Below are 15397 nucleotides of genomic sequence, written 5' to 3'. Positions count from 1 at the left end.
CGAGGTGCTGCCTGCCTGCGCAGGCGCCGGCACACGCGTCTCCCCCAGACCCCGGGCGCCCCCGCTGTCGAGGGGGAGTTCAGCGAAGTGCCTACACCCGCCGGCCCCCAAAGGTGAGGTAGAACTCCCCCTTCTGCCCAGCCCCCCCCCAGGTTCCTCCGAGGCCAAGTGGACGAAGCTGGGGGGGAGCTGCGGCCGTGGGGGCCGTGCTGCTCTTCCTGAGGTCTGTGTTGCTGCCCTTCCCGCTTCATAGACCCCGGTGCGGCACCCTAGGTCTTGGGGTGAGGGATCTCAGGGCTCCCCGGCCTTGCTGGGCAGGGGCAGTGGAGCCAGGGTTCCATCTGGCTGCCGCCTATTCCTTAGGCCTGGGGGGGCGGGGACGTGAGGGGAGCCAGGGCCCGAGAGCAGGAAGGAATGAGCTCCTTGCTCCTTCCCCAATTTTGGGAAAAGCTGCAGCCAGGAGAGCTCTCCACGCGCCCAGAAAGCGCGTCCTGGCCCCCAGGCACCCGGTGAGGGCCTTCTTAACGGCACACCTTCCAGATTGGGGTCCCCCCTCCTGAGAATGGGGGAGGGCGGAATGCTGAGATTAGCCACACGTTCCTTCCAGGACAGGTGCCTTAGTGCCAGCCTCCCGGGCTCAGGGGCCAGAGACTCCCTGGAAAATCAGTCGTTAGAATGACCCGGAAAACCGCCAGCCCAGGGACAGTCAGAGACCTGTCAAGTGCTGGTGGCCCAGCGTGCAGCAGGTCTGCTCACTCCACAAGCCGCCCGGGGTGACCACCTCGCCCCCCCCCACCTCCGATAAACGGTGGCCCTGCCGCGGCCTGTCCGACCCCACCCGCCAGGCACCCACGTCTGCGTGAACTTCCCCCGTGCACGATGCACACCTTCCAGGGCGCCCCAACCTCTCCAGGGCCCTCTCCACAGCCTCAGAAGCCCCCGCGGGGTCGCTCTGTACCCCCGTCTTTGCAGGTGTGCTTAAGGAGTACTCCCGTCCCCCGGAGTGGGCAGCGGCCCCTATCCTCCAGGGTGGGCGGCGGCGTGGGTGCTGGGGTGAGGGGCCTCCGGAGGGAGGTGCTCCTGTGGCAGGGCAGAGCTGCTTCCCTGCCGGGCTCTGCACCCCTCACTTTGGGGTGCTGTTTAAATTGCCCGTGCCTTCGTTTCTTCATCCAAACAAAATGGGGCGATGTGGGCACGGTCTCCTGGGCTGAGGGGGAGGGTCCGACCCCCACTCGCCCCCCCCCAGCCAGAAGCACGGATGGACAGTGGGAGAATCACGGGGCCGGCCCATGCGCAGCTCTCCACTCCTGGCTTACAGCTCCTAACGACCCCCCACCGGCTCCATCCCAAATCAACTGTGCGCCCCAGGAATCCCCAAGCTGGGGAGGGGCTCGTGAAAGCAGACCCGCCTGGGCCACCTCTGCTCCCCGGGACAAGGCACTTTTACTGGCTAATTGCTTAAGTGAAGCCGAAGGCCTCGAGCGCAGTAACCCGAGCAGGGAACCAGATCCAGCCGGGGCTGTGCCGGGCGGGGGCGTGGGGGGGCGGCCGACCACCCACCGAGAGGGCGGCCGCCCCCCCCCCCCCCCCTGTTCCCCTGAGCCCCCCGCAGGGTGAGGTCCAAGCGTGGACTCTAGGTAGGGCAGCCCAGCCAGACCCGCAGGGGTGCCTGGGGCGGGGAAGAGGGCGTGGGGCGGGAAGGGCAGGAAGATCCTGCATGGGCACGAGGGTGGGGTGGGGAGAAGACACTCAGGGTGCAAATTCAGCTCTTGTGTATGCAGCGTGACAGCAGAGAAGGTAGGGTTCCTGGGAGGTGGGGTGCTGTGCGCCCCTATCGGAAGTTACCTTGGCCAGGACCTCGTACCCTTCCACGGTTGCTGGGGGCAGAGGTGGAATGCGGGTGGCGGGTGTGAAGGCGTGCAAACACTTGTGGCCATGTTCCCGTGTGGGGTGGCTCACCGTGCAACAAAGTTTTGAAGACTCAAACAGTATAACCTGCCCCTGCTGTGTCTGTCACTGTTGGAGTGAGTGTGAGTCTTCCTGCACTGAGCACATGAGATGCATGTGCGTGGCCGATGCCCGGGCCTGGGGTGTGTGCAGGCCGCCGCCCCCGCCCCCCGTTGCGGGGTGTTGCAGGAAACAGGGACACGGTGGCACTATGTACATAGACGGCGTGTGTGTGGTCTCTGGGGGTCAGGGCCTGGCACTTCTGAAGGCAGGTACGGTTGATGCCATAGGTGCTGAGGGCTCACAGCACGGAGGTTCGTGAGGAGACCCTCGAGGTGCAGACGCTCCCGCCCCCCAACTCCCAGGGCAGCATGAGCGGGGGGGGGCGCTGCATTCTAACATGCACAGAACTCACAGCTGGACAGTCACTGGGCCCACCTGACCCCCTCCCCATGAGATCCAGGAGCTCCCCAGCTCACACACGCACCACACCGTGTTCTGTAGCAATGGGAGACAGGGTGGTGGCGGTGCCCGGACGGGAGGGCATGTGAGGACTCTTGTTTTCTGCCCTCCGTGGGCCTGCAGCCAAATTCCCTACCTACCAGGACGAGGGCTGTGTGGTGTGGGTGCGGTAGGGACCCCCAGCTCCTGGGGAGGGGCCCCGAGGCCCCCGGGGGAGGCCCGGGCTGGGCTCTGACATTTGGGGGAACTGATCTACTTGTACCGTCACTGCCCACCAAACGCCAACCGAGCGAGTGGTTGGAGAGGAAGGGGCAGGGAGGCAGCCCCCTCTGCCTCGCCCAGCGAGAGTTTGGGGTGCAGCTGCAACAAGGGTAGTTTCTCTCTCTGGTGGGATCTGTGTCAGCAAGAGGTTCCTAGTTTGGTTTAACAGACAAAGCAGGAAAGGAGGAAGGGAGAAAGGGAAGGTAGGAAGGAAGGAAGGAAGGCAAGAAGGAAGGAAGGAAGGAGGGAGGGAGGGAGGGGGAGATGGAGAAAGAGCGAAGAGAGACAGAAGGAAAGAAGGATGAGCTCACCCCGTTCCTCTTGGCCCTTTTACCTAAACGCACGCATTTTCCATGACGCTCTTCAGTGAAATATTTGACAACATAGCAACCCAGGAATTTCCAGCTCTCTTCCCTGTGAGAGTCGGGGCGTTTGCTGGCGGAGCAGGGCTTGCGGCTCCCCAGCCTGGGACCTCCTGGCCCTCGGCTGCGGTCCCCCTGTGCCCAGGGCCAGGGCTCCGTGTGTGTGTGTGTGTGTGTGTGTGTGTGTGTGTGTGTGTGTAGAGGGCTTCCAGAACTTGCTTCTGCCCTGGTGCTGTACAGAGGAAGGGAGGGGAGGGGGGGGGAGAAGATGGGAGAGAAGAGGGAAATGAACGGGTTTCAAAAATAATTAAATTTAAGGGAGCAGGTAGATTTTTTTCAGAGCAAGAGCAAGCTGTACCCCAAGGCACGTGTGCAGCTGAGAACTGAGGGCAAAGACGGAGGGGGGACCCCAAGAAATGTGCCCGGCGCGGCAGGAGTGAAAGGGGAGCTTGTCTGGATTTGTTTCCTAATCAAAAGCAGCCGAGTCACTGGTCCCCAGAACCCTGCGGCGCGCACGCGGGTGTGCCGGCTGGCCTCCGAGGGTGTCGCCCGGGGCGCGGTCAGCACCGTCAGAGGGCACTGGAAGCGGGGGTCAGGCGCAGGGGAAGGGCCAGGAGGGCGGAGGGGGTTCAGCGGCCGGCCGGGGATGCGGCCGGGGATTTGGTCTGGGGGAGGGGAGGAGGAAGGAGACTCCTCCCCACCCCCGGGCCCGCCCTTCAGCCTTTCGCCCCAGCGGGGTTGGGGCCCCAGCTCCCGGGTGTCCCAGGATTGGAGCTTGGATGGGGATAGACCAGCCTGCTTTTGTGGGGTGGGGACTGTGGGTGAGGTGACTCCTGGATCTGCGGTCTGGGAGCCCGTGGGTGCATTTGGAGTGGGGGGACCCGAGGAGGGCTCCATACCAGAACTGAGGGGCCTGTAGAAGTTGGGGGAAGGGAGTGGGGCCACAGGAGACTGGCAGAGATGGGGGTGAAGGCCGGGCAGGCAGAGCTCACGGGGTGGATGGTTCCCAGGATGAGCTGCGGGTAGGCCCTGGTAAGAAGGGGTTTGCGAGTGCCTTCACCCTGGTTTAGCACCCAGCCTGTGTGTGGGGGGGTCCCCAGAGGAGGGGGTCCCCAGAGGAGAAGAGGACATTCCTGCCCTGGGCCTAGCTGCAACGTTTGAATCTTGGGCAGATGCTTGCAGGCGGGTATCTGTCCACCCACAGGGCCGACAGGGGTGGGGGACAAACACCAGACTTGAACCGAGCGGGAGGGGGCTCAAGCGGTCGTAAATTCAAACCGTGTCACAATTGTTAAGTGAACAAACGTGGCCACGTGCGTTTAGGAACTTGGAGTTCAGGGCCTCCGCGCCTCATTTTTCTCAACGTCCAGACAAGATCAGGGTGAGGCCCCTGGTGGGTGGTGCGGAGGTCAGAGGAGTCAGTCTCCTGGCTGGGGTGGACGGTCCCAGGTGCAGAGGCCCAGGGGGTGCAGGGCCTGGGTGGAAATCGGTGGTGCCAACCTGGGATCTGGCTGGGCATTTGATGGCATGGAGCAGGTCGCTTTCCTGTTAAGGCTCTGGAGAAGAGCGCAGGCTCAGAGGGGTCTGCTAGGGCCCCCCCAGAACTGGGTGGATTTGTGTGGGCACAGTGGAACCTGCCCATTGGGGCTGAGCCATGGGCAGAAGCTTCCAGGGCTCCCCATAAACCCTGATGGGGTGCCCAGGAGAGCTGGCTGTCTGCCTTCTGGCTGTGTGATTTCTGTGCAGCCGCCTGACCTCTCTGAACCCCGTTCCTCCTTTGCATCTAGCCTGCTGTGAAGTCTGGGGGCCGGATAGCTTTATCATTAGAGATCATTGCACACCTGCTATGTACGAACGTGGCTAGCTAGTATTTAGAGAGTTGCTATGAACCCATTTCCATAGCACCGGCCGACGGGGCGAATGGGAAGGGTCTAATAAATGCGGAGTCGGTTTTAAGGCAATGCCATGGGACCTGTGGAAGCCCCATCTTGAGCTACGCAAGCGAAGATGCCTTCCAACGCTGTTGACTAAGGCAGGGCCCCTCCCTCCCAGCTCTCTGCACACCTAATAACAAACAAGTGGCCTTCGGCCGTGGTTTGCTCGGCACCCTTTCCCAAAAGAGCAGGGGGCGTGCGCTGCACCTCCGCTCCTGGCCTCCAGGTCCAGAGAAGCCCGGGAGAGGAGGTGCGGGAGAGGAGGCGCAGGCCATCACGAGCACGGCCCATCTCATCGTGCGGGTGTCAGGGAATCTTTCTTTACCAAGTTTGTTTTCAACGCCTGGGATGGGTGCTGAGTCAAAAAGACCCCTGGGGCTGCCTCCCTCTGCTCCCCCCACCAAGAGAAAAACCCCTGGGCGGAATTCCTTGGGGAGCAGAGCGGACCAGCCAGGCCCTGCTGCCCACAGGCCCTGGCAGCAGAGCCCTTTCCAATTCAGAGTGCACGCCTCTGCCCGGGCCCGGGTGGACTTTGGCTTTGCATTCAGTGCTCACCAGTTTTCTACCCTGAAATTAAAAAAAAATTCCAGTAGACATGAAAGCATAAGGTGATCCCGAGTTTCCAGGTCTTAAAGAGGCAGATCCTCTCTTCACCTTCCGACAAGAGCTCGGACAGCGATTCGTTCTGAAAATGAGTTCTTCCGTGCGCTTGGACTGTGCGTGAGCCGCAGTGCTTCTGGGCAATGCGTGCGCTTCACCCAGTTCTGCTCCCCGCAGGGAAGGTGGGTGGGCAGGGTCGGCTGGTTTTTAAAGAAAGCACAAACGGTGCTGGGTGTGTTTTCTTAGGCTCCCCGTGTCCAGCCCACCTCTCCCGCCTCCGTTCTCTCTGGAAAGATCCGGGTATGAGTTCCACCCGCCCCTCGGCTCCCCGTGCTCCTCCAAATTGGGCTGAGTCCCATTAAATTCACCGCGAAAACTAACTTAATTAGCAGGCAAACAGGCTCTCTTGTGGGAGCAGACAAGTGCCGGCTCCCCCTTTGCCTTCCCCCCACCCTGCGTTTTCTCCCTCTGTCCCTCCGTCCAGCGGGCATTTTCTGCTCTGGCCACCTGCCCCAGGCTCCTTTTGAACCAGCCCAGACTCACTCTGCTTTCTCAACTCTGACTGGAACATTCTTTCTGTCATTTCCCAGAAAAGCGCCTTGGAGAGCTGAGTTCGGCTGAGGCGGTGCGGCCCGCACCCGGCGAGCAGAAATCGCGTGTGCACGTGCAGGGCGGGGGCGGCGGGTGCCTGCGGGGTCCCGCGGGGCCCCGCACCCAGCTCGCGCTGCCGCTGTGGAAGGAGACCAGTGGTTCTTTTTAAGCGTGGTTTGGGCTAATGATGGGGCCGGGTGCTGGCTGGGTGGACGCGGTGTTTATTTTACGCTAGCGGCCGGGGGAGGGGGCCGGGCGCGGGGCGCTGGAGCCACACGCAGGCTCCTCAGGCTCCGGTGCCCAGGGAAGCGCGCTGGTGCCCCTTCCCGCCAGTCTCCTCTCCCGTTTCCTGCCCGCTGGGCTCGGCCGTGCGGGCGTCGGGGCGGACTCAGGCTGCCCTCCGCCGGGCAGCAGGCTGGCGCCGGCCTTGGGGAGGCCAAGCCCCGCATCTCCCCGCCCGGACGCCGCGTTGGGCTCTGCACTCACCTCGGGGTGCGACCTAGAGCCCTGGGCCCGCGGCTCCACACCAGAACCCGAGATCCCGCCGCCACGGGGTGCTTCCGGAACGTTCCCTCTGCTACCCGCCCCCCCCAGCCGCTGCGGGAGAAAGGTCATTCCGGCCTTCCCCCCCCCACCAGAATGAGAGGATGCCGTCGGGCGCGGATGCCAGGCGGGCTTGCTGGCCAGAGGACTCCGAGGGACACGTTTCCCCTGCACAGGTGGGTGACCAGGGCAGGGGCTCCGGTGCGAGCGGCCCCCCCACTGCGGACCCCCCAAACGTGGGATTCCGGACCGCGTGCCGGTGCCCCTTAAATGCAGGGCACCACCGGCGTCTAATTTCCCCGGCGCAGGCCCACACGTGCGGACAGACTTGAAGACCCAAGGGCCTGGGGTCTCTGGGGCCGTGCCCCTGTGGGGAGGACCGCCCTGTGTCCAGGCCAGGGTCCAGGCTGGGGTCCCGGGTCACACCCCACCCCCGACCCTTTTCCCGCCCCTTCAGAGGGAGAGCGGGAAGCTGCGGGCCGGGGCGGGCAGGTCGGGAGGCCTGTGCGCTTTATCTGCGGCGGCTTCACTGTGAATGTGTGCTGACAACTCAGCGCGTCCTAGGGGGCTCCGAGGCCGCCGGGTGATGGCCGGTCTGTGGGGTGCACCCGCCCCGGGGTAGCCCAGGGCTGCAAAGCTGACCAGGCCCCACCGGACCAGGTGCCCGGGCCTGGCAGGGGGCGGGGCGCAGGGACCTTTCCCGGCGAAGTAGGTGGCCATGTATATTTTTGTTCAAGTGGTGTTTATGTTAATGAAAAGGATGGAATTACAAACAGCCGGCGGGAGCGCGCGGCGGGGTCCGCGTGCAATCAAAGGGCGCGCGTCCGCCCACCCCGGGGCTTTTACCAGAACCCCTTCCTGCCTGCTGGGAGAACCCCACTCTTTAACCCCCCTCCCCAGCCCAGGGCTCTGGCTGCAATCATCCTCCCCCCCAAACCCGGGAAGGCCGGCAGCTCTCGGTGTTCTCACACACCCCCCCCCAGGCCTCGCCGGGGTGACCAGGTTTGTGCGCGAGAAAAACAGATCTCAGCGCGGTTTCAAAAGTGGCTTGGAGCCTGGGGCGGTGAACCCCGCGCTCCCCGGGGCGGGAGGTCCTGTCTTTTTATGCTACAGTATCATTAAACGGGTCTCTAGGTTTGTTTCCCAGCCTGGAACCCCCCCCCCCCCGCCCAGCAGAAGTAGCTGGGCTCCCCACCAGGACTGGCGTCCCCCATCCCAAGAAAGCCTTTCCTCTTCTTTCCGCCCTGCCCTCCCAGTGGGAAGGAAGGAGCTACCCAGCCCTTCCTCAGCTAGACGAGGCTCAAGGTAGAAAAAGCCAAGCGGGAGCAAACTGCGCCCAGCGGGCGGATTCCGGCGCCTGCGGGAGGCTGGCGGAGGCCGGGCGCGCCGGAGGGAGGCTGGGTGGGAAAGGTGTTGCCGGGACCCGAGCCCCGCCGGCTGCCAGAGGCCAGGCTTCCTTCGAAACGGAGTCAAGGTCCCTTTCCAGACTCAGGTGTGGGGGTGAGGGGCGGAGAGAAGCTGCCCGGCCGAGGGGACACCCGGGCAGGCCCCTCCTCTCTGCTTCCTCCTGCCCACGGGCTGGACCTGGCAGCCGGATGTCAGCCCTGAAGGCCTGAATCACCGGGGCTGAAGAAACCAACCAGATGCAAAGCAGGGGAGAGAGGAGAGGGGGCAAGAAAGGAGAGGAGGGAAGAGGAGGGGAGAGGGGGAGGAGAGGAGAGGGGAAGAGAGGGGAGAGGGGAAGAGAAGGAAAAGGAGAGGGGCAGGAAGAGGAGAAGGTGGTCGCTGGGCCCCATACTAGTCGGGCCCCTCCCCCTCCCTGGCCCTTCGGGTGATTTATCTTGAATTCCAGGTAGAGAAGCTGCTGGTGGGGGCGGGGCTCCCCCGGAAGGGAGCAGAGGCGCTCTGTGGGCGATGATGAGATCTGTGGAATTGTTGGGACAGCCACAGGTTTCTAGACAGGAGGTGCAGAGCCAGGTGTACAGCGGAGCCCCGAGCCTTAGGCTGCTCCCACCCTTCAAGCCCCAACCAAGGCCCTCTGAGGCCCAGTTCCTGGCACCCGGCTTCCGGCTTCCAAGAGCACCCTTAGAAAAGCCCCCAGAGGGAGAGAGAGTGCCTGCAAGATCCGTTCCCCTCCCCTGCCCCAGTGGCAGAAGCCAGGGCCTGGGCCCCGCGGGGAGCCCCCCTCCCCCCCCATCTATAAAGAACCGTCAGCAGGTGTGGGGTTGGGGAGGGACTGGGGGAGCAGGGGGTGTGCACACCGGTACTCAGCCTGCTGCTGGAGGGGCATGGGGGCGGGACCTGGGGTGGGGGCTCCAGGCTCGGGCCCGGCCCGAGGGCGCCCCCCGCCCTGGCCCTGACTGGCTCCCCGGGCATGGGCGTGGCCCTTGCCGGCCTCGGCACTTTCCCTGGGACCCGAGGATGCCAGATGTCAGCCCCGTGCGCGCCCCCCTGGCCCCCGTGCGCGCCCCGCCATCTTCCCCATCCTGTAATTAAACTCCAGGTCACATCTCCCTGTGACGACGCTATCAGGCCGGCGGCTCATTAAGGCGTATATTTAGCCGTAAAATAGGGGTTGCAGAGAGCGGGAATGAAAATGATCGTGCTCCGGGAATGAATCCTTTTAGCAGAAACCAGAGCTGTTATTTACCACGGAGAACTAAGTACAGGCTGCGTTTTGTAGGCGGCCCCAGCAGGACCAGCCTCGTTTCCAGGCCCCGTCCGGCTCTGCCTGCACCCCAACAACGGCCAGGCACCAGGTGCGAATCTAGCCGAGGCCCAGGAGGTTCCACCACAGGCACACAGGCCTCCCCGGGGCAGCGCTGCCCGGGATGGGGGATGGGGTTTGGCCTCCCTGGGGCAGCGCTGCCCGGGATGGGGGATGGGGTTTGGCCTCCGGAGCCTGGGCCGGGGAGGGGCCGCACCCCTGGCTGCTGGGGTGGGTGGGTGTTCAGGAAAGCGGGAGGAGGAATGAAGTCAGACCAGGTCAGGGAGCAGCTCAGGGAGGCAGGTCCTGGCCTCCGGTAGAGCCCGGCTGGCAATCTGGGCTCTGGGTTTGATGGCCAGCCCTTCGCTCCCTCTAATCAGCGTGGGGTTGCTGGAGCAGGGGCCCTTGTCACGTCACCCCCTCCCACAGCAGCGTCGGTACCTTGTGTAGGCCCCGTTTCTGTCTGCCCACACCGTGTGAGCCAGCCCGGCCGGGCCAGCTGAGACTCCCCGGGAGCCCAGGCCTCCCCCGGGCAGCAGGTGGCCACAGCTGGAACTAGAAGCTTCCAGATGCCCTGGCAGTGCCCATTCTGGCGTGGCAGTGCTCTGGAGGGAGTCGGGGTTGTGTGGGTGGGAACACCCCCAGACATTGGCTTGTGGAAGTGGCCGGTGACCCATAAGCTGCAAATATTTGGATAAACGTCGAGGGAGTCCCGGGCTGGATGCCTGCCCGAGGTTTTCAGGGGGGCCCCACCGCAGGCAAGGCCCCTCGTGGCTGCCCTGCGCTGAAAGGAAACGGGGTACCCCTCATTCCAGTTGTTCTGGCCAGCGGTCCAGGGCTGCCTCAGACCTGACCCTGCCCAGGGCTCCTGGGAGCCAGAGAGGGTGGCCTTAGCCCCATCCCACAGGACAGCCGACACAGCCGCCACCCCCCCCCAGCACAGCCGGCAGACCCTGCCCCATCCACCTGGGGACACCCAAACCCACCTGGGGTGCCAGCCTCTGCATGTCCAGCATGGCACCCCCACCAGAGAAATGGGGCGCTGGCCTGTTTGGTTTTGCCTGCCTGCCTGTCTTCCTTCCTTCCTTCCTTCCTTCCTTCCTTCCTTCCTTCCTTCCTTCCTTCCTTCCTTCCTTCCTTCCTTCCTTCCTTCCCTCCATCCTTCCCTTTCCTGCCTGTCTCCTGGTCCAGGGGCTTGAACTCAGGGCCCGGGCCTGTGGCTTTGCTTTCCCACTCAAGGCTCCACTGGAGGCTTGCTGGTGTTGCTTGGAGATAGGAGTCTCTGTGGGTTCCTGCCCAGGCTGGCTTCGAGTGTGATGCTCAGGCCTCAGCCTCCTGGACCGGCTGCGGCTGGCCTCTGGGCCTCTTGGTCAGTCCTCGGGGGGTGTGTGCCGGCATGTGGAGGAGTGAGCGCCCCGTCTCACTGATGCCCCCCCCATCTCCGCCACCACCTCCCTGCTCCGTCCAGAAGCACCTGCCGGAGTTTCATGGGTTTCCCGCCTCACTACCCTTGGGACTCCTCTCATTTTCTAGATGGGGAACTGAGCGTCAGAACACTTTAACAAAGCCAAGAGAGCAGACTGGGCTGTCAGCTCTGGGCCGACCCTGCCCCCCCCCGGCTGCGGTGGGGGTGGTGACTGGGGTCATTCTGGGGTGCAGCCACCAGCTTGACCACCGAAAGGCCCTGTGGAAGTGTTGTGGCAGGAGGCATTTGGCCTGTAATTTTTGCTCGTTAAGAGAAATGCGTAGTTTATTGTGCCGGGGGCCCTGGTTTATTTGGGGTGATCTCATCTGACAGCTCCATGAGGTTTTCTAAGCCTGGTGGCGGAGGCTGCTGGGGCAGCGGGTTAACTGGAGATTACAGTCTCATGGACTTTGTTCCCTGGGCTGGCTTTGAACCTCAGTCCTCAGAGCTCCGTGTCTTGGGTGGGATTACAGGCGTGAGCTATCGGTGCTGGACAGATGTTCCGCATTTAAGACAGTGTTGGGTACGAAGAGGTGTGGCGGCGTCAGAGTAACCCTAACCCCTCTGTGCCCCCCCGTGTCTCCCGGGGATTCCCACGGGAAACGCATGGGTGGCTCCTGAGTAACTCGGGGTGCAGTGGACTGGAGCTGGGGGGCAAAGCCTGGCATTGGTCCATGGAGGCTGATTTTGCTGCTCACTTTCCTGTTTCATTTTGTTCAAGATCAAAAAGGAAAGCAATGAAATTGCCTTTCCTTAAAACAGAAGGATTATTAGCAGCAAGGAATCGCGCACAGGTGTCTCCCCGCCATGTTCCCCCTTGGCCTTTGGTGGAGTCACACCTGCAGTGCGTGAGGGCCGGGCAGAGCGCGGCCGCGCACACCGGAGCATTGCGTGAGGGCCGGGCAGAGCGCGGTCGCGCACACTGGAGCCGGGAGCTGCCGGTCACTTGTGCACCGAGTTATTATTTACTGACCTTTCTTCTAACCGTCCTGCCTCTTGGCTGAAGAAAGTAACCAGGACGTGTCTGCAGCACATCCTGGCCAGTGAGGGCGGCCTTCAGAGAGCCTACAACGACAGACAGACATCTCCTCCCTCAGCTCAGAGGCGCGGCACTCACGGTGTGGTGCTGCCAGTCTCCACCTGGCTTCCCAGCGCCATCTCCTCACCTGGCAGGAGGGACGGACAGGATGGAGGGATGGGAGGGGAAGATTGTACCTGAGAGGTGCCTGTGAGCCAAGGCTTCGAAAACAAGGAGAGGCAGAAAGGGGAGGCAAGAAATCAATAGCACGTGCAAAGGTCCTGAGGTCACAGCAGCGTAGTATTTCCAGGATTTGGGAGGAGGCCAGTGTGGCCAGAGTTAGGGGAGTAGAGAGCTAAAGCGGCAGAGGGGGTGGAGCGGGAGGGAGGGGGGGTGGGCAGAGGTCAGCAGGATCCTGCCAGGCCACGAGTGTGGGTCTTACTCCAGGTGTGCCAGCACACTGGGGAATGACTGGCGTGTGGGTGCTGTGGGGAGCGCGCACCTTCTTGTGCTCCCTGAAGAGCCGGAGCCCCCCCCCCGCTGCGTGCCCCAGCCAGGCGCCCCCCCAGGGGCAAAGACACCTCTGCATGCAGAGCCTGTGTGGCTGCCGGGTCCCTGGTGACCGACTGGCCGCATACGCCACAGGGGCCCCCCGCCCCCGGCCCGGCCCCACAACGCCAGGCCTGGGGAAGCTGAGAGAAATCACAGAAGACGGTTCTCGAAGCCGCTCCCTGTTGGTGGGATTGGTTACGCAGCCGCAGAGAACCAGAAAAAATGCCACTTACGTATTTCTTCAGTAAACCCTTCTTATTGGGATGCGAGGAGTCTGCAAAGAAGTCTGCAGATGAGCTTGGCTGGGTGTTTTTCCCAGGCAGAACATGGGCGGGAGGGGAGGGGTGCAGATGCAGCCCCCTCCACCGCCCCCCCCCAGAGAAGCCCTGACTCGGCATTGCTTGTCTGCACCGGCAGGGAACCGCGGGTGGATAGAATCCGTCCGCGTGTGCGGCTCCCTGCCCCGCGTTCCGTGTGTGAGGCTGAGGTGCGGGCCGGGCCAGGGCCTGGTCATGTTCACTGCTGCACAGTACTTCGTGGCGCAGCAGTGTCCCGAGGCCCGCGCGGGCCTCCGCCGGCGCCCAGGGCCCGCCGACGCGAGTCCGTGTCTGTCCCGCACTCTGAGCAGCGCGCAAAGAAAGTTTCAGACGCTGGTTTTGCTTCTTTGAGTCGGTTCTAGGTTTGCCTTTGGGGTGACCCGGAGGCCACAGAGGGCCCCCCCCCCGCTTCCACCCCTCCAGTGAATGAAAAACAGTTTCCTTGCGAGCTGGTTCTGTGTTTGTGCATCTTGAGGCTCGAACTCTGGGCCCGGATGCTGTCCCTGAGTGTTTTTGTCCGCTCATGGTTAACCTACCGCGGGTGCTGGTTTGATGGAGGTCAGAGTCTTGCAGACTTTTCTGCCCACGCTGGCTTCAAACTGCCACCCTCGGATCTCAGCCTCCCGAGCAGCTGGGGTGGCAGGCGTGAGCGCAGCTCCCGGCCCAGGCCAGCCATCTGTGAGCGAGGCCCCGCCCGCGGCCCGGGCCACGAAACCCGAGTCTCACTGAATCCACCGCCCCGCGAAAACCACTGCAAAATTGCTCCCTTCCTCCCAGGCGGGTCCGGGAGGCCCGGACAAGAGGGCATTGTGTCCTGCCGGCCGTCCCGGGCACAAAGGGGCCTTTCACAGCTGCCGGTGGGGTGTGTGCGCGCGTGCGTGTGTGCGTGCTCCGCACGCCTGCGCGCTGAGGCTCTTCCCTTAGCCGGCTCTGGGCACAGCAGCCTGGGGTTCGAGTCCTGGCACTGCTCCCTCCGAGAGCTCCAGTGTCCCGCCGGAGCCTGGCTGGTGTCCGGACAGTGGAGGTCTGCCCAGCACCCGCGGGTGGAGCGGGCTCCCCGGTGTCTTGGGGGACAAGTCTCGGGGGGGCAGACGGCAACTACAGCGCCCAGAGCTTGAGGCCGGGGCACTTGGGGTGAGAAGTGTTGCTGGCTGTGTGTGTGCACATGTACATGCGTGTATGTGTGTCTCCCTGTGGCCAGGCCTGCCTGTGTGTGCACCCGCATCTGTGTGCACGTGTGCGTGCATGGTGGGGAAGTTCTGCAACCAGGCCCCGTCTATTTGCAGGTGCAACATGGCTGCTGGGTGGAGGGAGGGCTGCTGTGTTGTTGCTGTCCGGCACCCGCAGGGCATCGCTTTTGGTGGCTCCGGTGGCGCGGTGGAGAGGGCGCCTCACGGATCGCCCGACCCCGCCGGCTGTGCACCTCGATCACCGGAGCTCAGCCTCCTGAGTAGCTGGGATTACAGGTGTGAGCCACCATCCCCGGTGAGGATGTGTCTGGATGCAGGCCGCTGGAGCTCAGGGCCGGTCCACGCGTGGAGGAGGGGCCCCGAGGCAGGGCCGCCTCTCATCACTAGGTCAGAGTTGTCTGCGCGGTTGGGCTCTGCGTGGCTGTGTGACTCTGGTCAGCCGTGCTTCAGGGGACTTCTCTGTTCCGTCCAGCGCTGACACCGATGTCCAGGGCGTTTCTCGGCTCTCCGCTGACCCGCGTGGGCTCCGCAATGGCTCTGCTCTCCCCCCGACCGCAGCCGCCAGCTTCTTCCCCTTGTTCCTTCCTCACGGAGCTGGGCGGGACGCTCCTGTTCTCGTCCCTCGCCCCGGTCCGCCTCGCTGTGCTCAGTGGCGTCCTCTCGAGCTTCCCTGCGGGCAGGGCAGGTTTAACAACTGGCCTGGAGCGGTGAACCGGCGTGGGCAGTGTGGAGTGGTGTGAACCGGCATGAACCAGCCTGGGGCGGCGCGGGGCGGCGTGAGCTGGTGTGGAGCACACTCCCCTCAGTCCCCACGCAGCAGCCGGGTGGCTCGCGGGGCGGCTCCCTGCGTGACTCTTCCAGACGCCATGCTGATTCCCGGCCGAGTCTCTCCTCCTTGGAGGCCGCCTTCTCCCTCCGCCGCGGCGGCCGCACAAGCTCCACCCGGGCGTCCTGTTGTCGCTCCCACAGTCTGGATTTTGGATCCCTTGGATTCAGATCTCTGGATTAGAGATGGTCAGGCCGCAGCTACACGCGTGTTAACTGCCGTATGCACGATATAATAGAATGTGCGCCTGTGGCGTGTGTGTGTGTGTCGCACACACGTGTGCTGATCTGTGGCCCGTCCACCCTGGCCACCGCTGCCTCACCTTTCCTTTCTGCTCAACCTGGGCTTGAACTCAGGGCCTTGCTCTCTCTTTTTTTTTTTTTTAAATTTTGATTCTCTTTAAGTAGTTGTGCAGAAGGGTTAGAATCCCGCTGTGGCTGTGGAGCCTGCACACTCCCCTGGCTCTTCCTCTCGAGGCTGGCGCTCTGCCACGCGGGCCCAGCGCCGCCGCCTCTAGGTAGCCACCTTTATTCTTTTCCAGTTCCTTTAGGTTCATGAGATAAAATTCGTCGGTTTGGTTTTTGTTGGGATTTGAACTCAAGGCCTCGTGTTTACTAGGCAG

This window comes from Dipodomys ordii, unplaced genomic scaffold, assembly GCF_000151885.1.
Source record: "Dipodomys ordii isolate 6190 unplaced genomic scaffold, Dord_2.0 Scaffold18, whole genome shotgun sequence".
Classification (NCBI taxonomy): Eukaryota; Metazoa; Chordata; class Mammalia; order Rodentia; family Heteromyidae; genus Dipodomys; species Dipodomys ordii.
This window is presented reverse-complemented; position numbering follows the sequence as displayed.